Genomic DNA, 19248 nt, shown 5'->3' with positions numbered 1-19248 from the left:
AAAAATGTTCTTTTCTCATAACCTAAGTTGCTTCTACAAGAAATAGAATATTCTTAATCAAACAAAATCACCAGAATATTACTCTGTCACCCAGGGAGTCAATTTGGTTTGATTGCATGTTTGTAGTGTTTAAGAGATTTTTATCTCTCCTCAGAGAAAACACATTTTCTCTTGGGAATCTGGAAAGGAATACAAACAGATCTAATAAGCTGAACTAGATAACACCTGTTTTGAAACATAGGTGCAGATGTAACGTTTAGTTGAAGCTGTAGTACAGTATTTTTTCCCTCTCAAATGTATCATTTTGTGCCCAGATGTAGTCCTGAAGGGCCATCATGGACCTCTCCCTCCCTGTGCAAATGCTGAAAGGTTTGGTGCCTAAAACACATGGTAACCCAACTGAAAAGAACTTACATATTTAGAAGACATTTTCCTCAAACTTCTTCTGTGTATGAGCTGTTCCATGAAGCAACTGTTACCAAGAAGAAAGTAGTGGTGATGGTAGTTGTAGGTATAGAACCAACTGTATAAGACAAGGGAGGCTCCAAGTGAAGCTCAAACCATATTAAATGTGCACATGGCATCTGCTGGAGGTTGCTTTCCAGCTAGGAGGGGCAAAGAACTGACTGAGGAATTGGAGATACTGAGGGGGAACCAGAAGAAGAATTCACATGCTTTCTCCCCACTTTCAGTGTCATGGTTACTAAACCAGTACAAGAATAGTCATAGAACTGAGATTTTTAAATTGCATGTGTCTCTCTAATGAGAGACATTAAACATCAGACTATAGGGTTGGCCCTGAAATAGGCTAACACCCAGGCTAGATGGTACACAGCTTTTCAGGAGGATCAATAAAGACAGGACTCATTAAAGAAATGCAAACCCAGAAAATAATAGGCTGCACTACCACTATATTTTACTTTGAAATAGATGGAGAGTGGAAAAAGAGAAGGAAATGGAACTCACTTGTTTATAAGTGAATAGTTTGTTATTAAAAGACTTTCTATATTGTTTGATCTAAATTACTTCAACATTTTGCCATATTTATTGTCCAAGGGAGACAGGAAATTTCAGACTTAAAATTATCACTGTACTTTTCTGTCATTTATTCAATGGATAGTAGCACAGATCAAAGAGCAATTGCATTTACATTAGGTGAGCAAGCAAGGGCTTGTTAGACTTCTTATTAGGATAAAAAATGGTCGTGAAAACTCTGTTGGAGTGAAAGAAACAGAAGGATAAGAGCTAAAAGAAGTATAAGAAGATCCCTCAATAATATAAACTGTCACAATGCTAAAGAACTGGTTCCAGTTTATACCAGCTGTGATCTGAAACAGAAAATTCAAAAGTATGTACATACTAATCTTTTACTCTGCTAGTCAAGTTATTTTGCAAGTGGTGTAAATTTCATGATTGCCATGGATCTTTAGACTTCGTTGATATTGCTTAATGTATGATTTTGTTATAAAATGGGTGAAATGCTAAAGCTGTGCTGAGATCAACTACAGCTAAAATATGTCTCACACCACAATTTTTCTGTTACATTTTGATTACAACAATGCTGAAACTTAATGTAAAAAAAGCACTTTGCACATCAACTGTTATGGGCTGAAGCCAATTCTGTGGTGCAGAGGATGATATAAACACAAGGTGACGACGAGCGATAGAAGACTATGCATCAGCAGGGAAATGTCTGGAAATCTTCTGATTTATATAATATTAAAAGCCTTAGACTTTCAGGATAATACTGTATTATGACTGGATCCTCTTGAAAAACTTTTTTTCCACTTACTTTTTAAAAATTAAAGTAAATTTTTAGATTCATTACTGAATAGGTGATTTTCTCTCCCTCATTTTTTTATCTTCTGCCAGGCATTTAAATAGATCTGGCATAAATAATCCATAGTAATTTCAATCCTGAAGTATCTGAGAGAAGCTCTTTCCTTGCCACAGTAGGCTCCAAACCCCTGCACTGCATTAAACAGCAGCAGCAGCAGCTGCCCTCTGAGTGCAAGGAAGGCAGGGACCTCTATAGACCTGGCTACACTCTGAGGAAAGCAAGAGTTGTGATACTACATGCTGCTCCCCATCTACTCACAAGCAAGTCATAAGGACAGCATATTCATTCTGCCTAATTTAGACACCTAATTTCAGTTTCCCTTAGGAAATTCCCTTAGGAATGCCTCAACTTCCCCTGCAGTGATTTTAAGTTACATTCACACACTTTGCTCCAGGGCAGCTTGAGGAGACCTAATTTAGATGGCTAAAGTTAAGCAATGTGGATGTTGCCTTAAAATTACTGGAAGGATTAGCCTAGTAATATTTAACTGGCACCAGCAAGCTGTTAAACACAATTAAAATTATTTCCCAAAATAGAATCTTTTGTCCACTAGAAGCTGCTATAATTCCTCCAGTTAATTTCTTTGTAAACTGATGGTACATCTCCAGTTTTAAGCATTTAGGACAGCAAAAGTTATTTGCCCAGGAAGTTCGGTCATTCAGAGGAAATGGATCAGGACCACTGTATGCTTTGGTTTCATGTGGAAGAAAAATCTCCACAGTGTCTTTGGGAAAAAAAAAAAAAAATCTAGTTACTTAAACCAATTTATAAACAGTTAAAAGGTTTGCTACAAACCTTCATTAGATTATATCCTTTGGAAAACACAAACCAGATCATCAGCTGCCAACACCACCTTCCCATTGCACACCACTTATTAGAATGAGGAAAGACAAAAAAGATCTTTCTCAGGAATTACATACCTCTGAGGTAAGCAACAGGGACAGCTTTCATTTCAAACTGGCAAGCTACAGCAGGGAGAGAAGAAAACTGCTAGAAATCATGCCACAGGAGAGTGGTTCTTTACCGTTGTTTTTACTTCAGCTTGTTTTCTTGTCTCTTCCTGATGATTTCCTTGTGTGCCTGATGTGGGAAAGATTTCTAAGCAGTCAGGCAATGAGAAAGAACAGATTGTGTTCTCTGAAACACCTGACCGTATTTTTATAAGACTGACCTGTTCTGTCTCTCCTTAACCTGTTTTCATAGGTGTGAAATCTCAGGGCATTTTTAATCAGTTACTTTTAGTTGTCATTGGAAGAAGTCAAATATATCACTGTGCTGACAAGGGAGAAAGAGACTATTGAGATGTTAGTACAAGCCTCCTCATCACAATTTGACATCTTGTTCTTTGTGACAAGAAGCTATTTTATCTATCATAAAATCTCACTGATCTTATCTATAAAAATGTATTTTATGTATATTCTTTAGCAACATTAACAGAGTAAGATAGTTAATGTTGGAGAAATGTTACATGAAATTCAATTTGAGAAAGAGGTTTGGAGTGAATTTTTATTTCATGAATGGCTACTGCTCACAATGATAAAACAGAGCAGTGGCTCATCCTCTCACCAGCTTCTTCTCGAAAAATTGCATCCTTACTGACTTTGATTCACTTGCACTGGTCTCCTGAATCAGGAAGGGAAAAATTATGCTTTCTGTAGCCTGAGGGAAGAACACCAAAACAACAGATGGTGTACCCACAGGAAGGCTGCATATGGGCTATAGGAAAGAAGAGTCTCCTAACTTAGATTAACCAGTTTGTTGTACCTCTAAATGGAGCCTGTATCTCATGTGACACAATAAGGTAAGATGTTTCTTCCAACAAGGAATGGTCCCACCCCATATACCTTTAACTAAAGTGCTCTGAATGACAATGCTATCACGGTATAGGTAAGATTATAAGAGTGCAACCAAGGGAAGCCTTTGGAGCTCAACAGTTACGTGCTCCAGATCCTTCAGCTATGGAACACTCTGTTACCACAGTGAAAATATAACCCCTTTAAAAGAGGCTCTGTATATTTTCTAAATTATATTGAATTGCTAAAAAGATCTTTTCTTTCAGCTTTCTGCAGCACTGAGCAAATTGGTTTGGCTACATGTTTCTTATATTAAAGTACTTTTCATATCATAACATGGGTGAGTATTCACCCTTGTGTCTCAATAGATTGTTTAGCTTTCACAGCTCCATCAGAAGTCCTTTCTTTTTCTGTTTGTCACTTTGGTTTGTCTTCAGCTGGGTGGGAGTAGGAAAACACAAGGACAGCTCTGGGCTTAAATACTTGGAGATCAAAACATCTGAGAAAGCATTTGTGTAGCTGTCATTTTCACAAGACTTTTATCAGATGTGGCTATAATGATGTAAAAAGAAATAGCACTCTCTCCACCAGCTAAGTAGAAATACTGGTATTGACAGAAAATCTACCATTTAGAATCTGGTTAAGTGATGAAAATAATCTTCACTTCCCTAAGAATGGACAGACAGCTCTGCCCTATTGCAGCAGCACAGTTCTTTAGTCATCCTTTATAGAGAAGGATTCCAGACTCATTTGCTTTCTAGTTTTCCTCTGATCTCTCATTGATTATAAAAGTCTCTGACCGTACTCCCTTCTCGTTCACTGGCCAGTTTCCAAACTAGAGTATATTATCGTCTCTGCTTGTATTCAGTATTTGTATTCTTCGAATTATACAGAGGAGGAAAAGTACAGCTATAAATGGTAGCAAAATTCTGATTTTATTCTATATAAGACTTTGTAGAAAACCCTGACTTTACTGCATGATTCCATTCCATAGACCTTCTGTTTCCATGACAGTAAACTAATGAAACACATTCAGTATTGCTAACACTTAAGTAATACACCTGCCGTCGATACTGAGTGTTTATAATTTATGCCAAATGCTCTTACCACATCCTGCAGCAGACTACTCCTACTTTTGTTAATGGGTTCCTTGCTTCTCTCAACATCCTGCTTTCACTAGCAAAACCTCATTAATTCTATTAGAGTGGAAGGACTATTGTGAAACTAGTTTGCACGAAAACAGAATAAGCCACTCTGTTTTCACATGAAGGCTTTATCCTTAAGTATAATATATTGGAGAACCTCAGATTACTTTTTGTGCATTGTTATGACTGCTCTGCATAGCCCTTATATAGAAAATTTTCTCCCTGTTTTTTCCAATAGAGGACTTTCTGGCCTGCCATCTGTGAAATAAATTCATTGCTAAAGCTTCTGTCCATTCAGAAATCTTTCTTCCTTTGCTCTCTGTCTGATTGTGTGTCCATTCTTCTAATTCTTCTTTCAGCTATAAGTTATTTAGAACATAGAGCATTCTTCTACAATGACTTAGGATGTACTAAAGACCACTCTATGGCAGGCAGACCTAATTAAGCAATGTTACCGTTTTTGTTTTGCCAGGCACACCACATATTTTATATCTTGTTAAATACTTTAATAATGAAGCCTTTTAGAAGTTCTTTTCAATTTAAAATTGTTAAAGTATGAAGGGCTTTTATTTGTAATTTATTATTTTTTTCTCAACAGTCTTGGACTGTCATGTGTTGTTCTCCACAATACAATAAATCAAAGTTTGGTCAAAGCCATAAGGACTTTGGGGAAACTTGAAGGGGGAGAGAAAAGATATTACACTGACATCAAATTTTAATGAAAATAAGCAACAGACCCATCCCGACAATATGCATATACTAGCTGGCCCATCTGTAGTCACTGTATTGGGAATATAGCCACTGAATTTGGGAAATGTCAGTCCATTTAAGCTGCCTCAGAAAGTCTGGAAAATGTCCCAGTCACTGAAATTTCTAAAAAAGCAGATATCAAGGTGTGGAAGCAATAGGCACAAAAGCACTGTTGGGAGAGTTGGTAACAACAGCAAAATATCTTCTGTCAGACTACCAGAATAGTGAAATGATGCCTGTAAACTGCTCTCATGATGATCAGTTTCAGGAGTATAAAGACAAGATTCTAATCTTAAAACGTAGAATTTCTGTTGACCTGTGGAGGAAGGAAGCTTGTAACAGAAAAAAAACTTGATGGAATATGACCTTTGATGATCTAATTATACTCAGAACAACATGTATCCCAATCACTGAGAAAAAGAGAAAAATAAAAACACACAGAAACAAACAACCTTTAAATAAACTTAAGATCTGAAGTTAACTGTGTGGGAGAAGGCTCTTCATTAAAAAAAAAAAAAAAAAAAAAAAAAAAAAAAAAAATTGCAATAGTTGAAAGAGCATAATCTGGATTAGTGGGGCACAAAAAGTGTGAAAGTCAAGTGTCATTATTAAAAATGGATTATTATTAGACTCCTCAGACTCTTTGTAGCAATGGCTCTGTGGACAAGCTTAGACTTTATTCCTGAGAAATATTCCCCATGGCCATGCAAAGAGATATCCAGATGGCAGTGGACAGGATCAAGTCTAGGGAAAGTTTGGTCTTCTACTGTGAGACTCTCCTGTAGCTGTTGAAGGCTCTGCTGTGCTTTAAATCCCAGACTGTCCATTCTGTCCCACTCTTGAAGGCTCCTGAACTGGAACTGTCTTTTCCATATATCAATATGGACCAAAAATTTTGTCAAAGCATTTTACAGAACACTTCCATAAAAGTTACGCCCTTGTGTTTCCCTATATGCAGAAAACCTCAAAACATACCAGAACGTGAGTTTTTCAGTTGCCAACACTAGCTTTTGCTTTTTCACTAAGTAAAAGGAGGACTAATGGGCTTTTCACACCTTGTTTTATGCAGGTCATGCTACACCTGAGCTCTGTCCCACTTTGTACACACCCTGGAGACTGAAAACAAAATGAGCTGTAGACTGAGTGTATTTCTAGTCCCCGAGGAATGTTATTTTATTGATTAGAAAGCAAAATCTCTTGTTATTAGGCTTCTCTGCTGGAAATGTAACATGTAATATCTTTGTTTGTTATATGTCAGTTTTACTGCTCTGGTTTTCTTTAGCAACACAACATTTTGCCAGCAATCACAGAAGGTATCACACACAACATCTGTGGGCATTTTTAGGAACAACTGTAGCAAGTTTTTTATAATTTACATCTATAACATGAAAGTATGTTCAAAAGAAATACTTCTTGGGAATCATTTATTTTGGGAAAATCATAGTTTCAGTTAAATTGTGGAAAGTGCTTTCTGTGACAGTATCTGATGTATAGTGCTGTGGGTACGCAGCTTCTTTCAGAGCACTTTGCTGAGCAGCTGTCTAGAAAATGCAGGCATTACATGGGTTAAAATCATACAAAAAAAAAATCACATAAAATAAGACTGAAAGAGATGATGTGTAATTCATCCTCTTGCCATAAATTGTACAACATCCATCTGTGTCCTTGTATGCCAACCTAGTCTGACAGGTTTCTGGTGATGGAGAATCCAATCATCCTGGGCAGTCTAGTCCACTGCATCACGCTCTTAACTGTTAACTTTTTTACTGATTTCTAAGTTCCTTCAGAGTTCTCTTTTTATTTTGAAAGAGTCTGAATATGAAGGATCATCTTTATTTAACAAGTTTCTTATAGATGTTGAGTTTATGAACTACTTTGAACTGCTTTTGTTTTTGATATCTGCTCTTGCCAGAGCTCAGCTTGGATGTCAAGTGCTGTACAATTTTTTTTTGCCTCTTCCTACCAGTAAGAGGTGAGACACATTTAAGTGAGACACATGCATCTTTACCTTGAATTTTCATCAAGAGAAGGAGTTATCCATAAATCTTTTAGTGAGAGTAAAGGAGATTATTTATGAAAGCTAATAAGGATGTTACAGATGCATAGTGAAGATCAGATCATTACTAGATGTCATTCCACACTGATGCTTCTCAACCAATTGTCTGGAAAACGTCAGAAGGTAGTCTACTAAGCACTGGAGCTTGCCCAGCGAAAGAAAGTGCAAGTAGATGTTGCCACATATCCTTTTTTAAAGCAGACTTCCTGTCATTTTTTTAGGGATCATCTTCTATAAATTGTTTTAAGGTAATGTAAGAAGTCAGATCTAAGGTCTAACAAAAAAATGTGTTTTAGGCATTGAAAACAACCACGGAGATTCATGGCATAAATTCAGAAAGCATGCCATAATTCTGAAAAAGGCTGAGAAACCCAGGTGCTTAAAAACCTCTGTTCTAGGACTGGTGTGTAGATGCCTAAAAGAAGTCTACTGGATGTGAAGATGTTTCCATTATTTAGCAAAATTAATCCTACTGTTAATGCTTTCTTTTATCCATTGCTTTATGTAACTGAGTAGTAGTATACATCTCCATAAGTGCTCTAGGGTTTCTGGTTGAAATCCACTGATAAAACACATGCACATACATACAAATTCTCACAAACAATTTAAATACTTCAGATTACTGCAAGAATTTGGAAATATTTCTTCATCATCATCATCATCATCAAACTTCTTTTTCCTTTTGAAAACTGGGATTTAGACTGGATCCCAAGCTTCAGAATCACAGAAGTTTAAAGTAAATGAAAACAAAGAATAAGAAGTCCCGTGGACCGAGCAGAACACTCTACTGAGATCAACTCAACAGAGAAAATTATATTGAAGCAGAATATAAATATTCATAACAAAAAAAACCCCTTTTGTCTTCAATGAAGATGTTGTTGTTATTCTTAGGAGGGGTTTGAAGACATTTTATGCCTGAATGAGAGCGTGGTTGTGGGTTACATGGATTTTAGCCCATCCTTTTCTCTCTCTTTTCTTTTTTGAAGGCCAAATGGGCTGATACAAATGAAGTTATTCCCTTAGTGTTTGTGCTGTGCAATATTTGCCAGAAAGCCCTCAGCAAAAGGACAAATTATACCTTTTTCCTCACAGATAATAGGTATGCTGTTCACAGAACATAGTTCTTTCTATAATAAGGCCATGACTTCTTGAAACCTCTTCTGAATAACGGTAGAATGCTTTGTGAAGGGATAGGATAATTACTTTTAGCATTTAAGAGAAGGCATACAAAGGAGTTATTATATAATTTCCCACAGATATCAATGGGGCTGCTCTCTAATGAAGACTGGAAACAAACCATACAATATTTCCTTATATGAAAAATCACAGCTTCCTATTTCACACTTTGCTCTTCTTTTGGACAAGAAGTTGGCATTTAAATACTTAATGGAAAGGCAGTATACTTAAATTCTGTTAGATTTCTCCTGTGACCCCTTCTCCTTACTTTTCACTGAAAAAGTAGAATGACCCTTAACACAAAACTTTTGATGGACAGACTACAATTCAGTGCATGACTAAATTACCTTTTTCTTCTTCAACTTTTGGATGTCTAACCCCTGCTACCTTAAAAAGGCTTAAATTTAAGCACCCAGCATATGCTGATGTGTTCAGGATAATTATGCATTATGACAGTCAGAACTCTCTACATTAAAACCCTGAGTCACAACTGATATAAAGTGCTATAACTCCAAAGACTTCAATAGATTTCTGGCTCTGGGGAAGAATGAAATGAGAATTCAATGTCATGTAATATGTATTGAAATAATTCTTCTTATCCCACTCATGCGACTGAGGATCCTGTGCAAAATTTACACTTTTTTCAGTTGCATCAAGCTAGCACGTAAGGACCTCTGATATCAAAATGCAGCTACATTAATCTCTGAAAAGTGAGAAAAAGTTACACAGAGATTTTTTTTTTAATCAGCTATAGTGAACTGCTTTAACTGATCACCTTGTGTTTGATTACCGTGCAATAAAATATATTTTCAGTTTCTCTTTAACTAGACTATAATTTGCTATGGTGGTGATGAATAATGATACAAAGTTCATTAAGTGAATGGGGTTTTACACTCAGCTGTAAAAATTATGCAAAGTTGAGAAGATAATTATAAAAACAATAAGAACAGCTCTGTATTTTGTTCTCCAGAAACTTCTGATACCAAAAAAGAATGTCACCTTTTATTTGATAAAACTCTAATGTAAAACTTACTTCAATTTGCAATTATCAAGCTAAATTCTAGTATGGAGGTATAGTTCTTCCCAGTGTTCTTATATTACCAGCCAGATATTAACTTGCACCTAACGTTTGTAATCTTAAATAAAAGGCAATATAGCAATTTATTCATTACAAAAAAAATCTCTTTAAGGTCTTTTTTTTCATTATATGATATCACCAAAACGTACTATTATATATATGTTATGTAATTACCATCAAAAATAATCCTACAAGAAACCCCCAACAACTTATACATATCAGCTACATAGTATGGTTAAAACCATAGATTTTTGAGGTACCTACTTCCCCCATGATACTACAATACCAAATAAAAACACACTTCACAGCACCAAATAGTTGTCATTCTACTCCTAGTCATGAATGTACTTTCTGCCTTTCTGCCTATAGAACATTCACACTGAGAATTTATAGAACTCTGATGTAATTGCTTTTACTCTGGGTCTGGTTTGAGGGGGTTTTTTTTTGTTTTTGGTTTGGTTTTGGTTTGGTTTGATTTGTTTTTTTGTTTGTTTGGTGTGTGTTTTTTCTTGTTTGTTTGTTTTTCTGGGCCTTCTCCATATATTTAATAACAGTCTTTAAAGTCAGAATTATTCTGATAAAAGTTGTTTGCAGTTGCTGAACCAAATAAGCATGTGTGTATTGTGGATGATGAGTTTCTGAAAATTAATGTTTATAATGCTTGTTCCTCATTTTACATTTCTAAGCCTTCTGATTTTGGCTTGAATAAAGTAAAAGTTCTCATCTCAACTTTCTATTTACTACAACTCTCTAGGCTTCATCACCACATACACAATTATATATGTCTTCATTCTGTACTGAAGGAATTTGTATTGCCAAGAGCTAAAATGGAGAAGTGTCTTTTATATTTGTTCAGACATCCACGAAATCTGTGGCTCTTTACCTCTCTATAAGTACAAAAAGTTATTTCTCCTGTGTTAGATGTGGATTTTTTCTGGTAAATTCAACACTGTCATAATAGGAGAGAACAGGATGAGAGGTCATACTCTGACAGTGTTTGGGACAAACCTCTGGAGAACTTTGAAGATTAGGACCATACCCTTGAACTTGATTTAGTTGTTAATAATAATCCAGCTTAGAAAACAGAACAAATTTATATGTTGCTTCACCTGTATTTTTTGTGGTAAAAGTTTTTCCCATATTTTTGTGTTCTATAATATTTTTTTCCAGCCATAGCAAACAAGGAGAGTTCATGGAATGGTGTGCCTCTGCTTTCCTTCCTTCAAGAATTCATTTTTTGACAAGAGGAGTGTCTGAGCTAGGAAGTAACTCCAGCTACCCTGAGTCATCGCCACCAAGCCAGTGCACCCACCCTCACAGTGCAATACCATGGACATGGGCAGAAGCTCTTTTCACAGATCACTGTGGCTGCACTCACACAGGGTTCGTACCACGCCAAAACTCCTGACTGGTTCCAAAATAATGTGTCCATAAGTAGGAGCTGTAAATCCTTGCACACATTTTGCTGCATGGGACAGATCCACTCTGCATTACTTTATCCATACTTTGGTAACTAGGCAACTCAAATATGTGACATACTATTTATGTCCTAAAACCTAATGAGAGAGCTTTCAAGCTACTGCCTAGTTCTGGAGCACAAGTCTTATGAGGAGTGGTTGAGGGAGCTGGGGCTGTTTAGCCTTGAGAAAAGAACACTGAGGGGAGACCTTATTGCTGTCTGCAACTATCTGAAAGGAGGTTGTAACATGGAGGGTGTTGGTCTCTTCTCCCAAGTAGCAGGTGATAGGACAAGAGGAAATGGCCCCAAGTTGTGCCAAGGGAGGTCTAGAATGGATATCAGGAAAAAATTCTGCACAGAAAGGGTTGTCAGGCATTGAACAGGATGCCCAGGGAAGTGGTGGAATCACTGTCCTTGCCAGTGTTTAAAAGGTTTTTAGACGAGGTTCTTAAGAACATGGTTTAGTGCTAGAGTTAGCTTATGGTTGGACTCAATGATCCTGAGGTTGTCTTCCAACAAAATGATTCTATGATTCTATGATTCTCCTGATCTCTCAAATTATCATAAAATAATCAGATGAGGGAAATGTACAGTCAGCCTCTCCATTCATATGGAGAGTCTTTGTGTCAGGTACTCATTTCTGAATGCTGATGTATTTGTCTTGTTATAAAAAACTATTTTTAAGGATTGTTTGTGTTAATGTCCTGTATGAGCTGTACATTTGAATACTTTATTCTGTCATTTCAACCTTTAGAAACCTCCAATTTATTCTGGTTTTGTAACTGGCTGTGGCTGCTTTTTCATAAGGATTACTTAGTAGGTACACGCATTCACAGTGAATCAGAGAACTGTTATTCTTTCTTGTTCTTCCACCTAATGACCAACAAAATGTTCTTTTTTTTTTTTTTAATTGTAATTTATTTAAAAACCTAGTGATTTCATGTATTTAGGAAGTGGGTTGAATTTTATGTCATAGAATCATCAGTGAGCCTTCTGTGTTACAGAATACTTCAGAGCATGTGTTTGCATTGACTCCCTTATTTGCTGGCAGGTACATCCAAAAACAATACCCAGGGATACTCAATCTACTCCATGCAGCAAAGGTGAAAGGGAAGGCACACTGAATGAGAAGGGAAGTTTACCCTTGCAAAGCAAACATAATTGTCATTGATCTCAGAAGATATAGCTTGAAGTTAGAATTTTATTTTATGTTCAAATACATAAAGAAATATTTCTGATTCTTTAAGCAGATACATGCTTTGGCTGCTTGCACCACATTCGGTATGATAAACCTGTGTTGTTTTTAAGGCATTTCATGTGGTCTCCTATCTGTAGAACCTGTTCTCCATGGGTGTTGTCCTTACACTGGTTCAGAGTAGACATCAGACCCTACTAAATCAAAAGGAGCAAATGATTAAGAAAGCCATAAAACAGTGAGAAATGAAACCCAGTAGCTGAGCAAAGTTTAAGTATTTGTTTAACTTGGAATGTGTGAGAATAATTTGGTTCTTTCTCAGAGCTTTTAAAATATTTGTCATATTGTATGGAAAATCACTGAGGTCCTTGTTATTGTAGAGTCACAAGTTTTTTGGATTGGAGTAGGAAGGAAAAGATGTATGTGTAGAATTGGGGTATGAGAAAGTGGAATCAATAGGTGCAAACACACACATACCCATTCAAACAAAAATAGAGGAAGATGCAGCATGTTAAGGGTCCTATCACAGTGATTGACATGGCCTCTAGGATTAAAGTAAACACAGCACACAGGCATAGGCAAAGTCTGAGAGGTGGATAGAGACACTTGTGGCAAGAGAGTTCTACTGTGAATTTCAAGATGTACCAGACCCTAATGGAAGTCATTGTATTCCACACATGTAGTTATAATAAAACATACTCAATCTGAGAGATGACTCAAATGTACAAGTCACACACTGCTTAAGTATCTTCATGAATCAGAGCTTTAATCCATTCCAGTAAATCAGTAAGTCTCAACCCCCGACTAATATTTCTCGTGCCTTTTTCTGCAGTCTTCATTATGGAAATATCTACACTAACGAGAAAGTGACATTCTGTGCCCAATACCACCACAATGACATGGAAAACTATTACTGTCTTCCATTTTGTGGGAAGGCCCTGGTCATGCAACTGGGAATTGAATTAATCTACTAACTATTGTGATATAGAGCAAGGTCTTGGCTAACCTAAAGTCAGAGATTCACTACCTCTCTCAGCTGTTATGTGTTATGGGCTCACAGGAACATACTCATCTTTATTATTACTACTATTACTATTCTTATTATTATTGAGATTCCAGATTCTTCTCCAAAACTTATTTTTTCCAGAACTTTTACTGCACTGTCTGTGCTGACAGACAGATGTATTTTCTACTTCCTGATTTTAAATGTTTCTGAAAATTGAGCCTGTTTGTTTTTTTCTTCTGCTTAGTAGCCATAGTGGAAAATGGGATACACACAGACATTGCTCATCTTCATTTTTCTGGAATTAAACTAGATATTTAAAATACTGCTGCTTCAAACTTCATTTTTAATCCACTGATTCTTCTTTTTGACTTCTTGATTTTTCCAATTTGTCTCCAAAGTTGTGTTTCCAAACCAGATATTATTCTAGGCAAAGCCTCACCTGAGTTTAAGGAAAAAGATATCACCTGTGCCTTGTAAATTTTTTTCTTCGTAAGATATCCCAGAATTAGACTTTGGAGTTTTTGTAGCTGTTTCATATTGGTTATTCTTATTTGGTTTGCAATTCATTATAATTAACCATACTTTTTCTGCAATGCTGCCAATGAGCACCAAGTTCCCTGTTTTGCAATTATGCATTTTGTTTGTCCTTCTTACAGACTTCACCTTTGTCTATATCTAATTTTCTTTCCTTGATTATAGACTATTTCCTCATCATACTGAGATTATTTTGGAATCTGATCCTGTCTTCTGAGAAGGTTTTAGTCTGTTTTTCTCACAGTCATCTGTGTATTTTATATTATACTTTTCATCATCTGAATCATTAGTGGAAATAATGGCACAAACTTAGGCACAGAAGAGACTATGACTGGTTTTATTTGCCTTCGTTTTTGACAGAAATCCCTTACAGTTAGATCTAGGCAGAATTTTTCAACAAAGTATGTGTCCATTTTATGGCAATTTTTCCCAAACTATATTTCCTTCCTGTGAGTTGGTATCAGAAGCCTCAATAAAGTTAAGACAATACTGTATCTGTGTTTATATCTGTGCTAGTAACCATGTGAAAATGAAAATGCTTCTCAGTTTGCTCTTTTAATTACACCTTACTCTCTCCTACACGCTTATATATTATTATTTTCTAAATATTTAAGTCTATTTGCTCTTAATGAAGTTAATCTGAAACATCTTAATTATCAGACTTTATCCTGCTCTCTATTGATTTTTTTAATAAGTAAAGAAGTCAGTTTTCTGGTCTCCTGGACCCTCCTTCTCTTCCAATAACAACATCAACAATGACAATAAAATACCAAGTAAAATATTTGTTTTAACTAGCCATTCGAATGATTTTCATCAGGTCCTGAACACTAGAATAACTCCTACTATAAATTCTGCAACACACTGGAATTATATATTCTTCTCTCTTGCTCTGATCTGCACACCTGTGCACTGTTAATATAATTGCATTAAGCATCTGATAGCATCTGAATGTCTTTGTGTAAAAACCAAATCAGGGAGTTCACTGAAAGCAGAAGTTTGCATCGCTCGTTGCTTAGTTTCCTGTTCTATTAAGTAATTAATCTGTTTTTATTTTTTCTTCCTTTTCTTCCTTTCACTTTGGAATTATTAGAGACCTTGCTGCTTATGAATCTTTTATTATTACCAAAACTCTACTTGTCTTCTGATCCTAAACCAAGTTCCACTGATATCCTGGCTCCCTCCTGCTTCCAGAGGTCCTCTGCTTAGTTATTAGTACACCTAACTTTCTCCTTTTCTCATCAGTAAGGCTAGCTTCAGCACAGGGAAATGTTTTGTTTCAGGCACAATTTGAAGAAGAATATTGAATTGCATCTAAAGTGTATGACTTGCACAAGCAAAATAAAGATCTTCCTAATACAATTTTTGGGAGTGAGACAAAACTAAGGGATATAGAAGTGTGTGTTCAGTTTACTGCTCTTTGCAAGATGATCTGTCTCAGCTATAAGGCAAAACACACAACAAGCCACTTTTTAAGTGTGTTGTCTTATTCTGGATAATTTTGTGCTGTAATTTTTTATTACTTTTCCACACTTAAAAGAATAAATGTCCCTAAACCATGAAGCTGTAATGTTGGTTGTGGCAAATATTAACTTCTATGGCTTGTCTGACAATATGAATAATTTTAATACACTCAATGACTGAAGGGAAAAAAATCCTTATGCATCTCAGACTTTATCTTCGCTTTTCAAGTTTATTTGATGACATGAGGTGTGATCAATAGGATATTGTTCAATCTGACTCAGTGTTATGACTTTGAGAACTATGGTACCAAATTTTTAACTCCTTGTTGGTGTAGCTAAGTGGAATGAGTCAAATGATAAACCCCAGCCACAGAAGCCACCTCCTTTTCTGGATGTTTAATCAATCCCTGTTTGTGTTACAAACTGTGTTCATAATAAAATCAAGTTCTGGAAATGCAAGAAGGGTATTTATCCTAACAACCAACTTGTTAGGCAAAGAAGTTATTGCTGTGTCCGTAACTTAATTAAGCTTAAGTAACTTGAAAAATCTTTTGTTTTCAGGAAACCTAGAATCATGGAAACTTCCATTTAATGTTTCTTTCTTAACAACACTTCTGTCTTTCCTTTCAAACACTCCACATGTACCTAACGTTTCAGGACAGTAAGTTTTCCTTTGTACTTACATATTTCTTAACATTTTTCAACATCAATCAATGAATATGAGAGATTCTTTTCATCTTTCCTTGGAAATATTTGAGACAGTTTGACTTAATTCTGATTTTGGTCTGGACATCTTATAAAGTGTTTTCTCCTATTCCTCTGTGCATGCATGTTTTCTCTCTCAGCTCTCCAGACTAGAAATGGCAGTTGTCATGACAACACAACACATTTACTGCTCTTGTATTCCTATGATTTTTGCTTTATTTTTTGATGGCAGCAGCTGACAGCCTTTTTTTTAGAAATATGGGCATATAAAGTTATCTTTTTGTATTTTTTTGTATGTAGATGATTGCAGAAAGTATGCATTTGATTAAGCTATAATTTGAACCCTTCCAAAACACATCCAGGGAGAAGTTTTCCCACAGACATCTAAAATGAACATTTTTGTATAGTACACAAGAAAACAGAGGCAATTCCACGTAGAAGATAAAATCATACAGTTATAGACTGGATTGTTCAATGCACTGATAGATACATGAAGTTGCAATTTGCTATGAGCTAATACTTGTTCTAAACATCCACTTTGCACATGGAAATGTACATTTTGCACATATAGTTGAACAATTTGATGAGAATTATCTTGTATGTAATATTCTTGGAAACCTTCTGTACAAGAAAGTTTGCAGCTGAATTGCCAAAAGTTCCATTCATTTTTAAACTTTGATAGATTAAATTTTCTTTTTCTACATGATCCTTTATTCTTCATCTTCTTTCATAGTCAAGTTTTACTAATATTTCATAAGAAAATGAGTCCATATGCTTCATTGTTAAATTTTTCCTTCAATGATTAAATCATTAATTACAGTTAAAAGTTGTATTCTTAATTATACCTCCATCACAATTGTTGAGTGTTTTTTTTCCTGATGGCTGCAAAGTTTTGGTAGCCATAAGTCAAAAATGAGCGTAGTTAAAAGAATGTGACCTTGTAAATTGTTCAGTTCATTTCAAATATAATGAATGTTGCTTGGGCTAGGAATATAAAAAATAAGAAAAAGGCAGAAAATAATCATAATAATAATAAATCCAAACCACAAAACCATCAAAATGAACCAAAAAGGGCTGCAGGAAACACACAGTAGAAGACTAGATGTATAATTCTCAGAGCGCCACCAATCTGGCATTTTCAAATTTTTAAAGCCCTGTAATTTGAATCTTCCTTTAAAATACTTTTCTATATGAAGCAAAGACTATGCCTAAAAATTTTTGTGAAGATGTGTCTTCTGTGTATTTTTTTTCCATTAACATTTTACAAAATTTATTTCCTTGCAAAAATATTCAGCAATATAGTTATACACAAATATTGGAGAATATTTGTAGAAAGTAAAGATTAAAATCATAATGAGCATCAATAAGCCACCAATATTTTAGGAATGCAAAATTACCTCAGTAATTGAAATGCAGAATAACAGATAGTCATAATCAACTGATTGTGAATCAGGTACAGAAGAGAAATTATAAAGATAAAATGCTAAGATTAGTACTCTTAGTTAACTAATGCACTAGAGAAAATTTCACTCTATTTAGGGATGATTCACAAAGACGAAAAAGTGGCAAAAAAGTCTCATGTGTGTTATTAATTATGAAGTATTGGATAAGCATCTCAGGGAGCAGATATTTCCTCTCCCTGCATACTTTGCCTTACTTATATTCTGTTAATGACTTGATTATTGCAATCAAACTCATTTGGTTTAATTGTTACGCTGAAGAAATGAAGTGGGTCTCTCCCAGCACAGCCTGGAGAGCAAGCACACACAAAGTGTCTATAACATTTTACAGCCTTGCATGGAAGTACCAAAAATATGAAGCTGTCATCATACCACGTTTCCCAAAGGTTACTCTTCCCCTTCGGAGGCAGGTATACTAAAGCGGTACAGCACTGAGCTGCCTGAGAAAGAGTGACGGATCTTGACAGGGTGACTTTTTTATTTCTTTTAATGAATGTTCATTTTATCTCTTTCCACTCCCAGACTGAGGACCCTAGGGCAATTCTAAGCTCAGGTGTAGAATGATTTACATGTTAATGTGGCACAAACTGGCAGTTGTCACAACTAGTTATTTATTCTGCTGTAACTGAAATGGCATAAATATGCCTGTCTTTCACTACTGAGATTCACTGTTGCTATTCAGGGAATAAAGAAACAACAAAAACACCAAGACCAAACAAAGCAGGAAGTCTTCTTGTCAGCAAGTGTATCCATGTCTCTGTCAGCCCCATGGAGTACTCAGTGGAAGATGGCAGCAGCTATTCATTTATTTATTTATCTATTTATTTATTTATTTGCACAATACAGAGAAGAAGCACTTAACCGAAACTCCAGGTACCATGACTACCAAGTAAAAATATCACATATCAAAACTAAATCACTGATTATTTCTTACCTTTCCAAAGCTAAAAAAATAAGAAAGTGTGGCCAGCCATCACTCACTCTCTTTGGTCACAACACACATCTTTATCCTTTATTATTCAACTTCAGTAGAACAGATTTCTTGTCTATGTCTGTGTGAGCACAGCTCAATCACCTGAGGTCAGACCACAGCACAGGAAGAAGCAACACTGGGCAGACTGGGTGGGTGCACAGCTGGTGTGTCCACCGTACCTCATAAACCAAAACTAGCACAAGCAGTTGCCTGTCAGGCAGGTAACCTTCTAGGGGAGGTCAGAATGGGCTTGTGCTCAGCCTCCTGCCTCCTACCCAGGGCAGGATGGAGGGCAAGTGGTGAATCAAGGACTTGATGCATTTAGTGGCCTGGAGCAGGACATGCTATGAGCCCTGGGTTGCTGCGTGAGACTGCATGAGATTGTAAGAGCCAGCACAGTAATGGGGACACTCCACAGGACATGGTCCCCTGCACCAACCCTAGCTGGGGGCAGTTGGTGGGGGTCTCACGATGATGGGAGCTGACTGGGAGCTTGTGACCTCCTGCCACATGAATGGTTTCTGTACAAAACTGAAACACCATAGTAACTTACAATACATGTCAGAATACAAAAGTAGTCTTTGTTCTTTGATGTGGTTCAGCTTTAACTGGCAAAAC

Source organism: Streptopelia decaocto (assembly GCF_964273445.1).
Source record: "Streptopelia decaocto genome assembly, chromosome: 1".
Taxonomy (NCBI): domain Eukaryota; kingdom Metazoa; phylum Chordata; class Aves; order Columbiformes; family Columbidae; genus Streptopelia; species Streptopelia decaocto.
Note: the sequence above shows the minus strand (reverse complement) of the source record.